The following is a 21,326-nucleotide window of genomic DNA, read 5'->3' on the forward strand; positions in this document are numbered from 1 at the left end:
GACTGATAACCAGCAAAGAAAGTGAATCAGTGGGCACCTGGGTGGCTCAGTTGGTTAAGTATCTGACTCTTGATTTTGGGTCAGCTCATGATCTTGAGTCAGGTCATGACCTCATGGTTTGTAGGATCGAGTCCCATGTCTGGCTCTGCACTGACAGCAAGGAGTCTGCTCAAGATTCTTTCTCTGTCTGTCTGAGTCTCAAAAGAAATAAACATTAAAAAAAAAAAAAAAGAAATTTGAATCAGTAATCAAAAATCTCCCGAAAACAAAAATCCAGGGCCAGATGGCTTCACAGGCAAATATTAAGAAACATTTAAAGAAGAGAAGGGGTGCCTGGCTGGTTCAGTGAGTAAAGCATGCAACTCTTGATCTCGGTGTTGTAGGTTTGAGCCCCAAGTTGGGTGTAGAGAATACTAAAAAATAAAATCTGAAAAAAATGTTTTAAAAAATAAATTAAAAAAGAGTTAATACCTATTCTTTGCAAAATACAGAAAAGTAAGGGAAACTTCTAAATTCATTCTATGAGGCCAGCATTACCCTGACACCAAAACCAGATAAAGACTCCACTAAAAAAGAAAACTACAGGCCAATATCCCTGATGAACATGGATGCAAAAATTCTCAATAAAATACCAGCAAACCAAAGTCAACAGTACATTAAAAGAATCATTCACCACCATCAAGTGGGATTTATTCCTGGTCTGGAAGGACAGTACAATATTCACAAATCAATCAATGTGACATATCACATTAACAGAAGAAAGGATAAGAACCATATGATCATTTCAATAGATGCAAAAAAGCATTTGACAAAGTACAGCATCCTTTCTTGATAAAAACCCTCAAGAAAGTAGGGATAGGGGTGCCTGGGTGGCTCAGTTGGTTGAGCATCCGACTTCAGCTCAGGTCATGATCTCACAGTTTGTGAGTTCAAGCCCCATATCAGGATCTGGGCTGACAGCTTACTCAGAGCCTGGAGGCTGCTCCGGATTCTGTCTCCCTTTCTCTCTGCCCCTCCCCTGCTCACACTCTGTCTCTGTCTCTCTCAAAAATAAACATTAAAAAAATTTTAAAAAAGAGAAATGAGGGATAGAAGGAACATACCAAATATCATAAAGGCCATATACAAAAGACCCACAGCTAATAGCATCCTCAATGGGAAAAAACTGAGAGCATTTCCCCTAAGGTCAGGAGCACAACAGGGATGTCCACTCTCACCACTGCTATTCAACATAGCACTAGAAGTCCTAGCCACAGTAATCAGACAACAAAAAGAGATAAAAGGCATCCAAATTGTCAAGGAAGAAGTAAAATTTTCACTATTTGCAGATGACATGATGCTGTGTATAGAAAACTGGAAAGACTCCACCAAAAACTTGCTAGAACTGATACATGAATTCGGCAAAGTTGCAGGACATAAACCAACATACAGAAATTGGTTAACAAACAAAGTAGAGTTAGAGGGAACATGCTTCAACATAATAAAGGCCCTATGTGAAAATCCAACAGCTAATATGATCCTTAAAGGAGAAAAACTGAGAGCTTTACTTCTATGATCAGGAACAAGACAGGGATGTCCACTCTCACTACTGTTATTTAACATAGTATTGGAAGTCCTAACCTCAGCAATCAGACAACAAAAGGAAATAAAAGGCATCTAAATTGGCAAGGAAGAAGCCAAACTTTCACTATTTGCAGATGACAGGATGCTATATATATAGAAAACCCAAAAGACTCCACCAAAAAATTGCTAGAACTGATACATTAATTCAGTAAAGTCATAGGATACAAAATCGATGTACAGAAATCTGTTGCATTTCTATATACCAGTGATTAACAGCAGAAAGAGAAATCAAGAAATCAATCCCATTTACAATTGGACCAAAAACCATTAAATACATGGGAATAAACCTAACCAAAGAGGTAAAAGATCTGTACTCTGAAAACTATAAAACACTGATCAAAGAAATTAAAGATAACACAAAGAAATGGAAAACCATTTCATGCTCATGGACTGAAAGAATATATATTGTTAAAATGTCTATATTACCCAAAGCAATCTACACATTCAATGCAATCCATATACCAAATACCAACAGCATTTTTCACAGAGCTAGAACAAACAATCCTAAAATTGGTATGGAACCACAAAAGACCCTGAATAGCCAAAGAAACCTTAAAAAAAGATAAGCAAAGCCAGAGGTATCACAATTCCAGACTTCAAATTACATTACAAAAGCTGTAGTGATCAAGACAATATGGTACTGGCACAAAAATCAGACACATAGATCAACAGAACAGAATGGAAAACCCAGAAATGAACCCACAGCTCTATGGTTAACTGATCTTCGACAAAGTAGGAAAGAATATCCAATGGAAAAAAGTCAGTCTCTTCAACAAATGGTGTTGCAAATTCTGGACAGCAACATGCAGAAAAATGAAACTGGACTACTTTCTTCCACCATACACAAAAATAAATTCAAAATGGATGACAAACCTACATGTTAGACAGGAAACCATAAAAATCCTAGAGGAGAACACAGGCAGCAACCTCTTTGACTTTGGCCATAGCAACTTCTTACTAGATATGTCTCCTGAGGCAAGGGAAATAAAAGCAAAAATAAACAATTGGGAATTCATGAAAATAAAAAGCTTCTGCACAGTGAAGGAAATAAGCAACAAAACTAAAAGGCAACCTATGGAATGGGAGAAGATATTTGTAAATGATGTATCCGACAAAGGGTTAATATCCAAAATCTCTGAAGAATTTATAAAACTGAACATCCAAAAGATAATTAATCCAACTAAAAAATGGGTAGAAGGCACAAATAGACATTTTCCCCAAGAAAATATGACCACTAGACACATTAAAAGATGCTCAACATCATTCATCATCAGGAAAGTATAAATCAAAACTACAATGAGATATCACCTCACACCTGTCAGAAGGGCTAAAATTAACAACACGAGAAACAACAGGTATTGGTGAAGACGTGGAGAAAGGGGAACCCACTCACATTGTTGGTGGGAATGCAAACTGGTGCAGCCTCTCTGGAAAATAGTATGGTGGTTCTTCAAAACGTTAAAAACCTTATAACCCAGCAATTGCACTATTAGGTATTTACTCCAAGAATACAAAAATACTAATTTGAGGTAAACATGCACCCCAATGTTTATAGCAGCACTATCTACAATAGCCAAATCGTGTAAAGAGTCCAAGTGTCCATCAACTGATGAATGGATAAAGAAGATGTGGTTTATCTATAATGGAATACTACTCAGCCGTCAAAAAGAATGAAATCTTCCCATTTACAGTGATGTGGATGGAGCTAGAGAGTATTATGCTAAGTGAAACAAGTCAGGCAGAGAAAGGCAAATACCATATGATTTCACTCATATGTGGAATTTAAAAAACAAAACAAACAAACATAGGGGGGAAAAAGAGAGAGGAAAACCAGGAAACAGACTCTTAACTATAGAGAACAAACTGATGGTTACCAGAGGGGAGACAGTAGAGGGATGGGTAAAATAGGCGATGGGGATTAAGGAGGGCACTTGTGATGAGCACTGGGTGTTGTATGTAAGTGATGAATCACTAAACTCTATTCTAATATTAGTGAAACCAATATTACACAACATGCTAAACTGGAATTTTAATAAAAACATAAAAAATAAATAAGCACAATGAAATTACTGTTAAATCAAGAAGAAATACATTGCTAGATAAATAGATACTCATGAATGAAGGACATGGACAGATAATTCACTAAAAGAGACATAAGCAACAAAAAAGATGAAAAAATTTTGATCTTTTAGTTATGAAAAAAATGTTGGTTAAAATAAAACAATATTGGGGTGCCTGGGTGGCTCAGCTGGTTAAGCAGCTGACTCTGGCTCAGGTCATGATCTCATGGTTCGAGCCCCGCATTGGCTCTGTGCTGACAGCTCAGAATCTGGAGACTGCTTTGGATTCTGTGTCTCCCTCTCTCTCTCTGACCCTCCCCCACTCATGCTCGGTCTCTCTCTCTCTGTCTCTCAAAAAATAAATAAACATTAAAAAAATGAAACAATATTTTCCCGATTCTGAATTTGAAAAAAATATTAAAAAGCTATAAGACTCAGTTAGTAAGGGTTATATGCAATAACATTAAAATCCTTCCTGGAAAATAATTTTGAAAAAGTATACCAAAGTAGTTATATATTGATATCCTTTGACTTTAGTAACCTTATTAACTGCAATTCATGTTATTAAAATAGGTGCTATTTTAAAAGTTTAATTATCCAGCAATTATAAATCATATTCTTAAATAAACTAATAACATTCAAAAATATTCACAAGGCAAATAAAAATTAGAATGAAAACTGTTTACATACCATGACCACACATTTGTGTGCATCTGTGCACATACACGTACAAACGGCCACACATACGGGGAACATGTCAGATTCTGAGCTCGGCAGGAAGTGGGACCAGTGTGTGGCAGATGTGGTCATGAAGACAGGTATTGGTTTTGGATTAGGCCTTGTTTTCTCACTTCCCTGCTTTAAAAGAAGAATGTGGCCAATAGCCTTTGGTTCTGGCATGGAATGGAGAATGGCCTCACTCCAACTGTCAGCATGATTTCCAGGCTCCCCATCTTCTACATGGAAAATCTGTCAGAGAGCGGGAGCAGTGACTTAACACCTGAGAACAACCCAGCGGGAGGAAAAGAGAAATCACGTTTGTTCTTCAGGAATCCTGAAGTGTCCCGGAGTAAGCAAACATTTTTCTGTAACACTGTAATCAGTAATGCTTTTAAAAACTCTAGCATGCTGTTTATGTATTTGAAAGGAAGTCTGTTTCTTGTTTTGTATTTTGTCCCTAGAAATTTCAAGGAGGTGGTCTTGAAAGAAATATATTAAAAATAGGCAGCTCCCCCCACAAAAGAAACCCCAAATACCGACACATGTGCATGCGTACAAATGATGCAGGAAAATAGTCAAAATCTAATTTTATCTTTATGAGTCCATTATGAATGTGTTTTCTTTTATTCTCTTTATTTTTTTTGTAATTTTGAAAACATAGAATATTATATTTTTATAATAATTAAAGAGTTTGGAGGAGAAGGATAAGGGGATACTTCTAAAACTAGGAGACATTCATTCATTCATACACTTATTTAACAAATATTTACCAAGGGACTATTGGTGCTAGGCACTGGGTCAGGTCCTCAGTGTACATACAAAGGGCATGATGCCTTTCCCCAATGACTTGATTCTCAAGATTTGTATATTTGGTTTTCAGCCTCTCCTTTCTTAGTATTATCTCACTCAGAATAAATAGGTTGCGTTTTTTCATACTCAGCAAGAAAAAAAAGAAAAAAAAAGCTTGCTTTCCTGCAAAGAAAATCTAGGAACCAATTCTTTTTAACTTGCTATCCTTTTGCTCTAATAGGCAGCCTTCCCTGAAGCTAAATTTTTTTTCTGAAAGATCACTGTGTCATCAGCAGCAGCCAAATTGCCAAATGACACCTTCCTTTCTCTCTGATGTGTTACCAGCCCAGGAGCTCAGTTTAGCAGAGTTCTCTGCTGAAGCTCAAAAAGAATGAATTGTTTCCTTTTAAATAAACAGTAAGATGAGCTCCAGGAAGAGCTACAGCCAGCTATACTTCCCCCCAAGATTTTGCTGATATTTCTATAATATAGTATATGTGTGTGTGTGTGTATGTGCAGGATGCATTAGTGCATAGGTGCTGGGTACACATAATATATGTGTGCTAGATTTCCCAAGAAACCCTTAGCAATTAATGCAAAATCTATTTAATAAATGATTCCAAAATTAACCTTCGGTAAAGCTACTGCCCTTTTACTTACTGATTGGCTGGACCAGAATTTTAAATCATTATTTTTCCTCCAGTTAGAAACACCTTCTATCAGGCAGTCATTTAACACTTAGAGAATCCCTCCCAAATGGCAGTGATGATCCTAGCCACTGGGGATATTAAGATGAATGGGCCAGTCTACAGTCTTAACCTCCTTACTGGGTTGAGCAGAGGCATAGAAAATATTATAGTACTGTGAGCAAGGAATTTTCAAGAAGCTTTGGGAGCCAAAGGAAAGATCATCTCATAAATTCTCATAAGCATATTCTATTTATGTTAAGTTTGCACGCGTGTAGAAGCTTGAATGGCACACAAAATGGGAAGAGGAAAAGAAGAGGCATGTGAAAAGTTAAGAAACCAGCAACAATATTATAAAATGTGAACCAGGATAATTTATGGACCTACTAATGGCTGATGGCTGATTTGTTTCTGCTTCTGTGAAAGAATTGAAAAGAATGTGAACTCTTTGTGTGTGGGGGTGGGGGGGAGGGCTGGGTGGCTCAGTCGGTTAAGGCTCCAACTCCTGATTTCGGCTCATGTCATGATCTCACAGTTAATGAGATCGAGGCCTGCTTGAGATTCTCTGCCTCTGTCTCTCTCTGCCCTTTCTCCACATGTGTGTGCACGCTCTCTCCATCTCTCAAAATAAATAAACAAAAACTTAAAAAAAAAAGAATGTGATCTCTTGTGTTTTTCTCATGTTTACTCTCCTCCACATTCTGACAAGTTATTGAGCACTCTAAATCCTTTTTCTAGCTATTAAATTCAACCCTCCAGATAGCACCATGAGAGAGGAACTACCATCCTCTCTAGTTTACAGATAAGAAAACTGAAGCACAGAACAGATAAGTAACTTACTGCTTAGTGATAAACCAGAATTCAAACAGATTGAGTCAAAGCCTATATTCTACAAATACTGCCCAAACAAAGGATTCATATGCAAAATATATAAAGATCTCCCACAATTCAAGAAGAAAAAAATAGAACAGTCACAGGTAATAAAATTCATAGAAGAAGAAATCTGAATTGGGTTATAAATATGCAAAAAGATGTTCAACTTTATTTAGTTTTGTAAAATAAAAGCAACATCACAGTGCCATTTTTCCATCATCAAATAGACATATATTAAAAAGTCTTACAATGTTGATTGTTTGCAAACTTTTGGGAAAATGGAATAATTATATATTACTGGTAAGAACATAAGTTGGCATAACTTCGGAAAGCAGTTGATAGTAGCTATGCAAACTTTGTGATCCAGCAGTCCACATCTAGATGGACGAACTAGAAAAAAATTCTTACATGTATGTACCACAAAACATATGACAGCAATCAATCTATTGTTTGTGATACTATAAATCTGACCACCTAAATCTCTATTACAAAGGGAACAGACAAAACTTGTTAGGTTGACAATCATGTTATGAAATACTCTAGAGTGAATAAAAAATTTGAACTATATATAGATTACCTATGTCTGTAAGCAATTAACCACCATTAATTCTGGGTTGTGGGAGATTAGGTATTTGTTATATTATTCTTCTTGTTTTTCCATATCTTTAAATTTTCTTAGAAAAATAGCACAATCTCTTAGGCAAGAGATCCCAAGGATCTTTCCATTCCTTAGAAAAAAACAATCTCTCTTCTATCTTAAGGAAAGAAGCATAAATTTCACAGGGTACCCTAAGTATCTCAGATCCAAATTGTATTTCCCACTTTTTGCCACTTTATTGACTTTATAGAGACAGATAAGTTTTTTGAAAGATTTGTGGTTATATGACACCCTCCTCCACCTCCCTTTACCTTTGGATTACTGGTTCTAGGGCAAAAGGGTAGCTCTTAACAAAGTCACATGCTGTCTTATTTATGCTATTTGACTGTTTTTGGATGGGCCATCTTGAAGCAAAGCTTATACTTTTTGAATTGCAGAATGTTTATGAAGGGCACTAGAAATACCAAAAATGCTTCACTACCCTTACATTTTTGCACCAAGTCCCTTGAAGTCCTAGTTTTATAGTAGACAGAGTCTGACTCTAAAGACCCTATAGACAGTTTAACCAGCTGCTTTACAACCACTCAACCAAATTCATCAGCTTCTCAACAAGAGGCCTCACTATCCAATGCCCAAGCGCTTTGCTAGCTCTACAATCACAACACTCCAACCTCTGTACCACTTTTAGTATTAATCAGAATGTTTTTGATTATATTAAATGTTTGATATTAATCAGAATGCTATGGGTTATGTGCTTTAGAAATTTGGAAATAACAGAAACCTCAAGTCAAACTATCTTAAATGAAAACTGAAGCCCATTGGTTCATATACCTGGGAAGTCCAGGGGTTAATGGCTCCTTCAGGCATGGTTAGACCCAGGTACTTAAACATTAGATCCCTCTTCCTCCTCCTCCCCTTCATATTCCTCTTTAATTTTCAATTCTACTATTGTCTGTGTTGGTCTCATTTTCTCCTACTAGAAATGGACTTTTTCTGAATTTAGGGAGGTGATTGCCAGCAGCTCCAAGTTTACACTCTCTTGGTTTAGCAACTCTGGTGGAAAGATAGACACTTTTTCTCAGTGTCCATATATCAATCCCAAGAATGGGTTGTGATATCCTTGTTTGGGCCAGGTGTCTATCCCTTTGACCACTTACTGTTGTCATGAGGTATGGGCACTGTGATGATACTCTTCCAAAACAAAATGCAACAGGAATGGGGCAGTTTCCCAAATGGAAGTAGGGTGCTATTACCAGACAAAAGGAAGAGATGCTGGGTAGCAAAACTAATTGGTACCACAAATCCACTAGAAATTCTATTTATCCCTAAACTTACATGTAACATCTTTCCATTAGTGGTTCTATGAACAATTAAAATGGAACTTTAAAGAAAAATGACCTTCTAGGATATATACACCTCAATGTTTTTAGCAGCATTACCTACAATAGCCAAATTATGGAAATAGCCCAAATGTCTATCAACTGATGAATGCATGAAGAAGATGTGGGGTGTGTGTGTGTGTGTGTGTGTGTGTGTGTGATATAATGGAATATTACTCAGCCATACAAAAGAATGAAATCATGCTATTTGCAATGATGTAGATAGAGCTAGAGAGTGTTATGTTAAGCGAAGTCAGTTAGAGAAAGACAAGGATTTCACTCATACGTCGAATTTAGGAAACAAAAAAAAAGTACCACAGGAGGTAAAAAGGAGGAAAAACCAAGAAACAGACTCTTAACTACAGAGAACAAACTGATGTTTACCAGAAGGGAGGTGGGCAGGGGTATGGGTGAAATAGGTGATGGGGACTAAGGAGTGCACTTGTCATGATGAGCACCGGGTACTGTATGGAAGTGTTGAATCACTATATTATACACCTGAAACTGATATTACACTGTATGTTAACTGGAATTTAAATAAAAACTTAAAAAAAAAAAAAAGAAAAATGGCCTTCTCTGAATCATCCTTTTATTGAGGCCAGCATGGTGGTGGCAGGATCAACATGATGGAGGATGGCAGGTCCAAACCTGTAGGTGATGGCCCCAGAGCAAAGAAAGTGGACACCCCAAGGCACTGATAAAAGTGGATTTGAGGAGCTAGATGATAATAGAGAAGTCTTAAGCATGAAGTAGCCTAGAAGTAGATATGAGACAAAATCTTAAGTACACAGAGAAGGAAAAGCTTGGGATGGTGTATTAGTCAAGGTTACCCATGGAAACAGAACCAATAGGATATATATATTCTGACATGCTTCTTTACAATGGAATGTATGTATATATATCCTATTGGTTCTGTTTCTCTGGATAACTAGTTAATATAATATAATATAATATAATATAATATAATATAATATAATATAATATAATATAATATATAACATAATATATATAATAATATATATAACATAATAATATATTTAGGAATTGGATCACATAATTATGGAGGCTGAGAAGTCCTAACATCTGCAGTCAGCAAGGTGGAGACCCAGGAGAGATGATGTGTAGTTCCAGTCTGAGTCTGAAGTTCTGAGAACCAAGAAAACCAATGATGTAAGTTCCACTCTGAAAGCCAACAGACTCAAGACCCAAGAGCTAGTGTTTCCATCTGAGTCTGCAGGCTGCAAGAGCAGCTCAGTAGAATCAAGCAGGGGGAGTCCCTTCTTCGGCCTTCAGCTATTCAGGAGCACCAGAGCAACCTGCTCTACTCAGTCTAACAATTCAGATGGCAATAATCCTGAAACACTCTCCCAGACACACCCAGAGTAATGTTTGACCAAATGTCTGGGCACCCTATGGCCTGGTCAAGTTGACACATAAAATTAACCATCACAGAAAGGGACAAGGAGATGTCCCTGCTTTTATACACCTGAAAATCACACTTTCTCACTCCCTTATGCTTCTTCATTTGGCTCTTTATTCCCTCTTTCATTCTTCTCCACCTCTTGTGCCCTCTTCCCCTCCTTTCTGACATGCTTTTTTCCACATTTCCTATTTTCTTAGGAAAGTTAAAGTCTTTTTTGGTAAAGAAAATTGCAGGGGCGCCTGGGTGGCTCAGTCGGTTAAGCGTCCAACTTTGGTTCAGGTCATGATCGCGGTCCGTGAGTTCGAGTCCTGCATCGGGCTCTGTGCTGACTGCTCAGAGCCTGGAGCCTGTTTCAGATTCTGTGTCTCCCTCTTTCTCTGACCCTCCCCTGTTCATGCTCTCTCTCTCTCTGTCTCAAAAATAAAATAAACGTTTAAAAATTTAAAAAAAAAAAAGAAAATTGCAGACTTTTCAGGAAAGACTGTTACCATTTTGACTCAGTTACAAACATGAGAAAACTAACTCTCCGTAGCTGTGACCTGTTTCAAAGGATGTGATTAAAGAAGCCTATGAGGATAACAGAAAGGTATACATAACTATATTAGCACATATTTAACATCATAAATATATCTCCTTGGGGAAAAAAACCTCTGGAAAATCCATGGAAGAAGGCCACTTCCTTGAGCATCTAGACTTCTTATCACAGAAGTAACGGACTCATGACTGAAAGATACCAAATGCCTTCTGAAGACCTGAATCAGGAATGGAGTGTGTCTTGAGTGGTTAGCCCACCTACTCTCAACAAGCAAGAAGACTCAATAGGCTTTAGAATTGGTATTTATATTGTGCCTGGCAGGCTAATAACCCACTTGTCCCCAGAGTTTAATTTTGAACTCAGCTATGCTCACATTCATTCCACATTTCCTGGGTGCAGATCTCGTTCCTGTGTCCACAGTGGGAAGGACAAATGCACAGCTTTCCTCCTCCTTTCTATTCGGGTTGCATGCCGTAGCCAGATCCTGACTTCCCGGCTGTCTAGTCAAATGGAAGTATGAGTACTTTTTTTTTTTTTTCTCCAGGGGGAAATATCTGCCCTCCCTGATTGTGGCCGTGCTGTGAAAAGAGAGATTACAGAGTATCGCTCTATAGTCTCTTCCCCAGTAGCTGCTCACCACGCAAAATGTCAGAGCAGCTGGCGCTCATCAATTCACCCTCTGTGATTTCAGATACCAATTAGAATTGTGAACTCCTAATTGCCTCATTTCTATCCATTTTAAAGTAATTAATAAGTAATTGAGTAATGCGTTAATAATAGCCTCAATCACTTTTCCTATGATCAGCTCCCATATACCGTCATCTTTATGACCTGTGGGGAGCATTGCACTCAGGTCATGTCTTGTTAATAGCCCCCAAGCCAGCCCTGTAAAGCAATCATTTCTTACCAGGGAAATTTGCTTTCATCCCCCAAAGCAGTTTAAAAAAACCCAAAAACAAAATTTTAAAAACCAAACAAAAAACCAAATTCAACCTTTGAGCTGTGATTTGTCAGAGATCCTTTAAAATTTTTTTCTTCCTCTTGCATGTCCTGTCCTTTCCTTTCATCCAATTTATTCTCCACTTAAACTCAGAGGGAGGGGTCAACATCCAGGAGTGATTTCTTTTCTTTTTTTTTTTTTTTTTTTAATTTTTTTTTTTCAACGTTTATTTCTTTTTGGGACAGAGAGAGACAGAGCATGAACGGGGGAGGGGCAGAGAGAGAGGGAGACACAGAATCGGAAACAGGCTCCAGGCTCTGAGCCGTCAGCCCAGAGCCCGACGCGGGGCTCGAACTCACGGACCGCGAGATCGTGACCTGGCTGAAGTCGGACGCTCAACCGACTGCGCCACCCAGGCGCCCCTCCAGGAGTGATTTCTAATTGCAGCGAAGCCTTATCGCTTGACAGCTCCTGAGCACACAGTTCCTCCGGTGGTTGGAACGTTCACTTGAACTCCCAGTTTTGGTTCATCATGATTATAGTTTATATTAGCTGTGAGATGTGAAGGGACTTATTAACCTTTGGGTTTTGATTCAAGGGGAAGGATGACCACTGCAAAACTAACCAGACCATCAGGAGAGCTGTAAGCAGAAAGCACAGTCATAAATAGATCTCTCAAAGAGATTGAAACTTGTCAGTCTCATGATGACCCCCAGCAGCTGAGAGCAGGAGTGACCAAACCATTTACAAATGGGTTGAGAAAGCACTGGAAGTCTTATCAAATATCACTAACCTTCAGTTTGAGGGGACTCAACCTTCAGTTGAGGGGTTTGGAGATGGAAACTCTAATTCCAAAGATGCAGGGGGTGCCTGGGCGGGTCAGTCCATTTAGCATCTGACTTCTTGGTTTCAGCTCAGGTCATGATCTCACAGTTTTTGAGTTTGACTCTTGTGTCAGGCTCTGTGCTGAAAGGGCGGAGCCTGCTTCAGATTCTCTCTCCCTCTATGCTCCTCCCTGGCTTGCTCCGCCCTCCCTCAAAAAACAAATAAATAAACGAAGATGCAGGATAAGAGTTCTTGCTTTCTGAGTGTGGAGATGAGACTATTGGAGAATAACTTACAGAGACTGAGTGAGATAGGGTCTTTTCAAGCAAGGTGCCCATCCACTAATTATTTCTTCTTTCCCCTGGATTCACAAATGTGCTCTCTCCACTGGTCTCTTTCATCTACAATATAAATATACTAAAGTACCTCTCTTAAACAAACAAAAGACAAAACTGCTCTTCTCTGCCCTTCCTCTCTCCTCTAGGGACTACCTCGTGTCATGGATAGGCTTTCCATCTGCAGTGCCACACCTTCTCAACAGGTCCATCCCAATGTGCAGACAGTTCCACAGTATTAGGATGGTTTTTCTTCAGGAGGTGATGGGGTGAGTGTGGGGTTCTCCAGGAACAATCTTTGCAACCAAGATTTGATGTAGGAGGTTTATTGAAGAGTGTCATTGAGAATAATACCTGTAAACAAGTAGAAAAAACTGGATTCTGCTAAGAGAGAGGTTAACGTGGTATGTGTTTGCATTGAGGTTTCAGCCAATCTCATGGGAACTCTGAAACTGAGATGGCTCTTCACAGATATCCTGAATTGAGGCAAGGGGGATGGATTCTGATATCCCTGCATCAACAAGTCATTGAATACAGGTTGCCTCTGGGGAGGAAGCAAGGAACCTTGGACGAGGACAATTTCTGTGGAAGGATTCAGACATGAGCAAACAGCAGTCAACTTTCCTGACAACTGGAAGAATGAGTGCCTCGCTCCTGGAAGATAGATCTAGATGATGGGCCTCAGCATGCAGAATATTCACCCTTCTTCCCTTCACATCATCCTCCACAAGCCCATCCCTTCTTATGAAGAAGTATAGTAGGCTTCTCACACACTGATGTGACTTTGTTCATTTCCCTCAACTTGTTCTATGAGAGCAGGATTTGTTTGTTCCTCTCTAGGAAGTGGGCTCCGTTCACCTCCAACAACAAGCAACCACAACCACTATTTTCTTGCCAGAGTCTTCCTTCTAATCTCAAATACTTCCTCTAGAACCTGTTTGAAAGGTGACTGATTAAAGTTAAATGCAATTCTAAGGAAAGAGACTAGAATACTTCCATATCTCATCTGTCCTTCCCTTTAATTAGAGTTTCAATGACTTCCTAATTATCAAAATCAAAGGACACTTTTTACTCCTCAACTCAATTTATGTCTCTAGAATATGAACTCATTCTACACTTTGAAACTTCCTTCTCTTCCTCCTTCATGTTTTTCTTTATCTCACATTGTATTCACATTCTGTTTACTTCTGGCTCTAATATCTGAGATTCTAGACTTCTCTTTCTGTTTATCCCCAAGACACCAATATAGTATCTAGATCACACTAATAACCCAGAAATTGTATTTACTATTATATTCTTTCTATACACATCGGCCATATGCTATTGTTGTTCCATATCTACAAATCTAGCTCATATATCCTTACTGAGAAATTTTGCTTTGTATGTGTGATGTGTGGTGTACATATTAGATATACTTGGACATTTACATTTAAATGTCTTAGATAAATTATACACAATATATCTTCTTTTTCTCTAAACCCAATTCGCTTCTTATATTCCCTATCTCAAGTACTGTATCACCAGACATACACATCACCAAGCCATCCTAAGCTCTGGCTTCTTCTTATTCCAAGTATAATCAAACACCAAGTCTGTTTATTCTCCTTGCTAAGTAGATTTTAAATCTCTCCACTATTCTTCTCATTGTATGGTCCTAGTAGAAGCCTCATAAATTCTCACCTAAACCTCTTTAAGAGCTTCCTAATGGGTTTCCTCACTCCATTCTCCCCTCCTCCAATTCATTTTTCACAGTGCTAATAGAATGATATGCTTAAAGCACACATCTAATCTTATTGCTCCCTTCCTTAAAAGCCTTCAACTTCTGATTGCCTTCTGGATAATGTTCAAATTCTTTGTCATGGCATTAAAAGAAACCCCAAGACCTGGCCCTTGCCCAACTCCCTAGCCTTATCTCTTGCCACACTCCACTTCAGACACACCAGATCTTCTGTCATTTCCAAAATTTTTCATGCTCCTCATACCACCATGTCTTGCTTATGCTGATTCATTTGGACCATCCTTCCCACATATGGAGACTATTTTTCAGAAGTAGGTTTTGAGTCCACAGCACTTCTCATCTAACCACATTGTCCAAGGAGAAGAACTATATGGGTGAGGAATAGTTGGTGAGTTTTACCTGAGCATTCTGTAACCCATACAATTAGAAGGGTGGAGATAAAAGGAGACAGTTCTTAGAGATGAAGAAATGTACCTCTATCACTTCAAAATTAAAGTTAGGAAAAATAAAGTGGATTCTGAGAAGATAAGAATCTAAATTCAATTTGCAACTAAGACAACCCAAAAAATGGTGAAGGAAAAACATGAAAAAATTATTATCATTGGAAAACAGAGGGGGTCAAACCAACATACCTGCAACTTTAGGTTCATAAAATATGTTCAAAGAAAAATGGATTTAAATTGTCTACAATGGTCTACAATCGGTTTAACTGTCAACTGTCTACAATTAGTCACTGCATACAAGTGGAGGCTGGCTAGGTGGCAGCTCTCTTGGCTTACTGAGGTCCATGCTGCCTGACTGTAGCTACTCTACTTTCCTGGAAATAGATAAGGCCAAAATGACCCCAAACTACCCTAAGATGTCCGCCTAGATTAAAGGTCCTGCTTCGCAGTCATATTTCTGGCACCTCCATTCTTTATAGCCTCCCAAGGAATTAATAGGGCGATGGGATGGAATTCCCACAGTCACCTATATGATCAAGGGGTCTTCTAGTCACTTAAGAGACTCACCTGAGGGAAGACCTGTGCATCTATTGCCTTGCATGAGTAGGCCTGCCAACTTCTCATCTATGGTCTTTTAGGAAATAAAATCAACTGCTGCTACTCTACATCTACAGTTGCCAGAATTACATAGGATTTGAAGGATTCTACCACAGTGGGGAAAAAAAACCCAACTCTGTAGCTATTCAAGAGGGAAGAAAATCATAGAGAAAATAAAAGTAGCACTTCAAAATACAGTATTAAACTGAGTACTCAAGGCAACTAGGCCAACATTTTTTTAAAAAAAGAGTTAATGTGGAAAATAGAAGACTAAAGAATTCTAAACCCTATTCTCTGTAATGGGATATTGGATTGATAAAACTCAGCAGGGTGCCATACTAAAGAGCAATTTGACAATAAAAAAATGTTTTTCAGGATGCCTGGGTGGCTTAGTAGGCTGAGAGTCCAACTCTTGATTTTGGCTCAGGTCATGATCCCAGGGTCATGGGATCAAGCCCTGCACTGGGCTCTGCACTGAGTATGGAGCCTGCTTAAGATTCTCTTTCTCTCTCAAAAAAACAAAAAAAAAACAAAAACTGAGAACAAACTGAGGGTTGATGGGGGGTGGGAGGGTGGGGAGGGTGGGTGATGGGTATTGAGGAGGGCACCTTTTGGGATGAGCACTGGGTGTTGTATGGAAACCAATTTGACAATAAATTTCATAAAAAAAAAAAAAAGATTCTCTTTCTCTCCTTTCTCCCCTTGCCCCTTCACTGCTTGCACGCTCTCTCTCTCTCTCTCTCAAAAAAGTGTTTTTCAATGTAAAAATTATATTTGCCAAAATAAAAAATTTCAACAGAGGCAATGAACAGAAGAATGTATGCTACTAACACTGAATTAAAGTGTTTAATTATTGAAACAAACATTCCTCCCAGAATGCAGAGCATAAGGACCAAAATAGAATTAGAAGAAAACTCATAGAGGACAAATCTAGGTGCTCCAATCTGAATAATGAGAGAAGTGAAAGGAGAGAAAAGAGCTGATGGAGAAGAGATGGCAATAAAAGTTGAACTGGAAGAAAATTTCTCTCAGTTGAAAAACCAAATACTGTCCAAGATTATTGAAAAAAATATCTACATATACTTAGACATATCCCAGGCACATTTTGGAATCAAAAGATAATGTCCTAAAAGCTCCCACATAGAAAAGAGCAGTTACCTAAAAAAACAAGAAAAAAATTAATCAGATTGGCACCAGTATCTTCATATATAATACTGTATATACAGTATCAATGGAGCAATATCTGTGGATCTTTTTTAAAAAAAAGAGATGGTAATTATGCATTACTATATCCAACTGAGTTTCATTCATTGATGATGGCAAGAAATTTTTAGACATGCAAGGACTTAGAAAGTATCGCATCCATATTTCCTTTCTGAAGCAAAATAAAGATACTCATAAAAGTACTCTAGCCAAATGAAAATTGCATTAGCATAAAGATCTCAAGATGGTGAAAATTTAATATACAAGAAACAGTAGCAATCAATGAAACTAGTGGTGATTTAATCTAAATAACATTTGGTACTATGGTCCTGAAATATGTGGGAATTGTTAAGAAAGATTTCTTGAAATAGAAAGGACATAATGTAAGAAAAAATGAATAACAATGTAAGAATAAATTCAAGAGTGCAGATCCTTAAGCCTAACTGCTACTTCCATCACTTTCTAGCTGTTATAATCAAGAGAAAATTACTTAACCTCTTGTGTCTTGGTTTCTTCCTCAGTATAATGAGCTTGATAATAGCATCTGCTTCATAAGGTTGTTGTGAAGGATAAATAAACTAGTATTTAATATTAGTCTTGGAAAAGCATTTCACATATAATAAAATTAGAACATATAAAGGGCTTAGAAAAGTATTCAGCATATAGTTAAGTGCCTAATAAACATCATCTCTCATCATCATCATCACTACTGTCATTGTATCATTGAGAGGGCAGAAACATAATTTCTGTTTAATTCTCAATACCACTAGAAAAAAAAAGTTTCAAAATGTTATTTATTTATTTATTTATTTATTTATTTATTTATTTAAAAGTTTATTATTTTGAGAGAGAGAGCGAGCAGGGGAGGGACCTAGAAAGAGGCAGAGAGAGAGAATTCCAAACAGGCTCTGCACTGTCCACGCAAAGCCTGATGTGGGGCTCAAACTCACGAACCCTCGGATCATGGTTTGGGCCAAAATCCAGAGTAGGATGCTTAACCAACTGAACCACTCAGGTGCCTGTCAAAAAGTTTATTTAAATTAAGGAACCAGTAGAAAACTTGAAGTAGGTTACAGAAATTTGAAATCAATTGAAGAAAAGAGGAACACATATCACTTGATCAATCCAGCTAATTAACCAAAATGACAAATACAGGAAAAGAATTTTCTTTGAGGTGATGATTAGAAACCTAATTTTGGCCACACTGAATCTGAGAGTCTTCTTGGACAGTTAAATGAATATCTGGGACTGAAGATAGATCTGGACTAGAGACATATATTTTTGAAAATGAAGTTCACAGATGTAGTTAAGGCATGTGAGGATTTCAAGAAGAATTACAGTAATGTGCAGCCAAGAGGTCTGATAAAATAGTTTGATTTGGCCACAAGGAGATCACTGGTAACTTGGTGAGAACAAGCTTGATCACAGCAGACTGAAGAGATGATTGGTACCCTGGCAGTATGGAGAATCAGTTGGCTAAATTTAGTAACACTACATGGGAAATGCTACACTCAGGGAAGAATACACTCATCTCTGTGCAGAGGTGAAAACCTTCACATGTGAAATGATATCCTTGGCATAGGACAGAGGCCACGGAGCAAACAGGCCATCATAACTTCATTCAACAAATATCCATTGACTACTTATGGGCTAGATGCTGCACTGGACTCTGGGGATACACTGGTGAATAGAACACACCTTCCTTCCCCCATGTGGTATTAAGAGCTATAGCCATGAAAAAAGGTCTTTCCTCAACCCACAAGAGGAAGAGGCTTATTTCTAGATGTTAAACCAACAAGATAAACGCTGAGTTATAAGAAGCCTCCCACTTTTTTCTTTACCTTCTCAGAGAGAAATGTGAATTTTTATCCACATTCAGTACTTCCTGAATAGAGCATACATGGGAGATACAGGAGAGACGGAAAATGAATATCCTATATACATTTTAGGATGTTAACTACATGATACTTTGTGTCCCAGAATCCTGTGCATCTCATGAAAAGGGGCTCCTTCCTACTTGGGTGCAGACCACCCACTTATTATTTATTCTTAGATAAGCAAACAGTAAGAAGAGCCTCTCTTTCAAGGTTCCCTACAAACTGTAGGTTGCTTATGCAAGAGAAAGTCTGGGCATTTCTTATGAACATTTCTTGCCCTCCTTCCATCCCATTCACTTTAAATCAGTCTTAGGAAGGAGACTGGGTCAAGGAATACCTTTTCTCACAATTCCTGTGAATACGCTACCAGGAACTCAAACTTCATAGTTGTCAGTTGTGTAAGGACAGCAGTTTCCTGGCTGTTAAGTTATTGTCCTCATATAATTGTGCTGCATTCCCTTTTGCAGGGGTGGCATAGTGACCATTTTTCATCAGTTGCCTTGAATGAGTAATGGAAGACTGGGAACTCAGAACTCCACGTATAAGTTCTGAAGATTTACTATATTATAAGACCAGGGACTGGAGTGAGAAAATCTCAAAAAAGTATGGGGGGGGGGCACCAAAATCAAAGTCATGCATAAAGCCCAGGTGAGAGCATGAAGTCTGAAGAAAGCCAGAGGATCTGTCCTAATTTGTTAAAATCCAATGAGACTAGAATTGAATATAAAATTCGGGTACAAGAGACAAAAATCAGGGATGAAGAAAAGAGCACAGGCACAAAAGTATTGGTGATTGCCTTTATGAAACTACTTACAGTTTAATTGGGATAAGATTTGCAGAGTTTTGAGATCTACTGAAATTGCATGGGAACTCCATGAGCATGAAACAATTTTCTTGGGAGGATTAAGTCAGAAGTCTGTGTAGGGTTGTCGAAAAAAATGAGAACATAAATTTGCACCAGCTCCAGTAAGCATCCCTTAGATTCAGTCTGCTCTGGTTTCCTGGAAAATTATTACTATTGGAAGCTGGATATTCCATTGAATTATACATTATAATCAACTTACTCATTCCCTTATTGTTGAAAATTTATGTCATTTACATTTTTCACTCCTATAATACATGATTTACATCTTCATACATGGCATTTGTGTTTCTGTTAACTATTACACTGCATTCTTAGGATAGATGCAGTTGCAGAATTTTAAGAAGGAATTTAAGCTGCTCAGATCAGGATCTTGGAAAAATAGTTCTGATTAAAGGGGAAAAGAATTAGAAATAGGGAAACAAAATAGAATAGGCCAGCAATAGCAATTACTAAACTAAGGAATTGGCAGGGACAATGAATGTTTAAAATAAGAACTGATAGAACTGGATGTCTGAGCAGATGTAGTAGGGAGAGAGGGGAGGGACTTGGGTAACTCGTTGGTTTCAAGGAGGTAAATATGTTGAGTTTTAGGTGATGAATTTGAGATATCCAGGAGATTTCAAGTGTTTGGTTGGGATGTACACCTCTAGAGCACAAGATGTGTACAAAGGGGAAGACACAGCTATTATTTGTATGCACACAGGTGATACTTGAAACTGTAATTGCATAGATATGATTACCCAGAAACACCATGAAAAGAAAAGAGGCCAAGAAAGGCCAGATTTGGGAGAAACACCAAAATAATATGGGAGGGCAGAGGAAGAAGACCTTTTGTTCTTTCAAAATAGAGGTCAATGATAGAGAAGATCCAAAATATGATGTGATTAGAGACACCAAGTGGGAGAGCTTCAAAAACAGAGTAATATTTCCTAAAAAGGAAATATGCTAAAGAAAAGTCCCGTAGGATAAGAATTAGAAAACAACAACTGGTATTAAATGTTCTTCTGCTCCTAGATTCCTTTAGTAGTTCTTATTCCCAAATTGGATAGAACTAGATTCTCCATGAATTATGGAAAAATAAAATGCAGACTTGTAAGTGATGATTATCCTATGCCTAAAATTCTCCAAATTATATACAATAAATTTAGTTCTGCTATAATCATTTTTATTATTGATTTACTTTATATATTTACACCACACAACACAGGCTTGTTTTAGAATTCATGTATGAATTTAATCTTTTTTATGTAGGATACATCTTTGGTCCTTTACTGTACCCACTAAAATACTTTGTCTATTATTTCTTATCAAATATTTATTGCATTTATTTAATTGAATCTAAGACATAATTTGGAGCACCTCATAGACACTCAGTAAATGTTTATTGAATTAATATACTAGTGAATTGATGAGCTGAAAGTCTTAGTCCACAGAGACTAAGTATTTTATCTTCCTCCTTTTAAAGACATGTTATACTACGTAGCCTGCAAGCCTTGTTGTAGCTGGAGGCAATGTACTATGATCGAATGAGGTGACAAACATTAGTAATTAATCACTTACTATGTGACAGTCATTGGGGACAAGATTGTTACATACATATCTCCAATCTGCACTTGTATTCATTCTCCTTTTTCTGTCCTATTGATGAATACTTTATGTGCTTGCTTATTTAAGGCTGGCCCCTCCACTGACAGACTCAGTGGTACGTTCATAGATGTTAACATCCTACTCCTCTGGGGAAAAATAACCCAGATTCATAGCCTCTGCTGATTTCTTTGATGTAAATAGTTCCAAAATGGCTTATTTGATGTCATTGA

The 21,326-nt window shown here is 37.8% G+C and overlaps 1 pseudogene; it reads left to right on the top strand.

Annotated features, from left to right (window-relative positions):
* The first annotated feature begins 4,437 nt into the window (after nt 1-4,437).
* Nucleotides 4,438-4,675, top strand: LOC112866066 (MICOS complex subunit MIC10 pseudogene; annotated as a pseudogene).
* The last annotated feature ends 16,651 nt before the right edge of the window (nt 4,676-21,326 follow it).

This window comes from Puma concolor, chromosome D1, assembly GCF_028749965.1.
Source record: "Puma concolor isolate L17-30 chromosome D1, mPumCon1.1.hap2, whole genome shotgun sequence".
Classification (NCBI taxonomy): domain Eukaryota; kingdom Metazoa; phylum Chordata; class Mammalia; order Carnivora; family Felidae; genus Puma; species Puma concolor.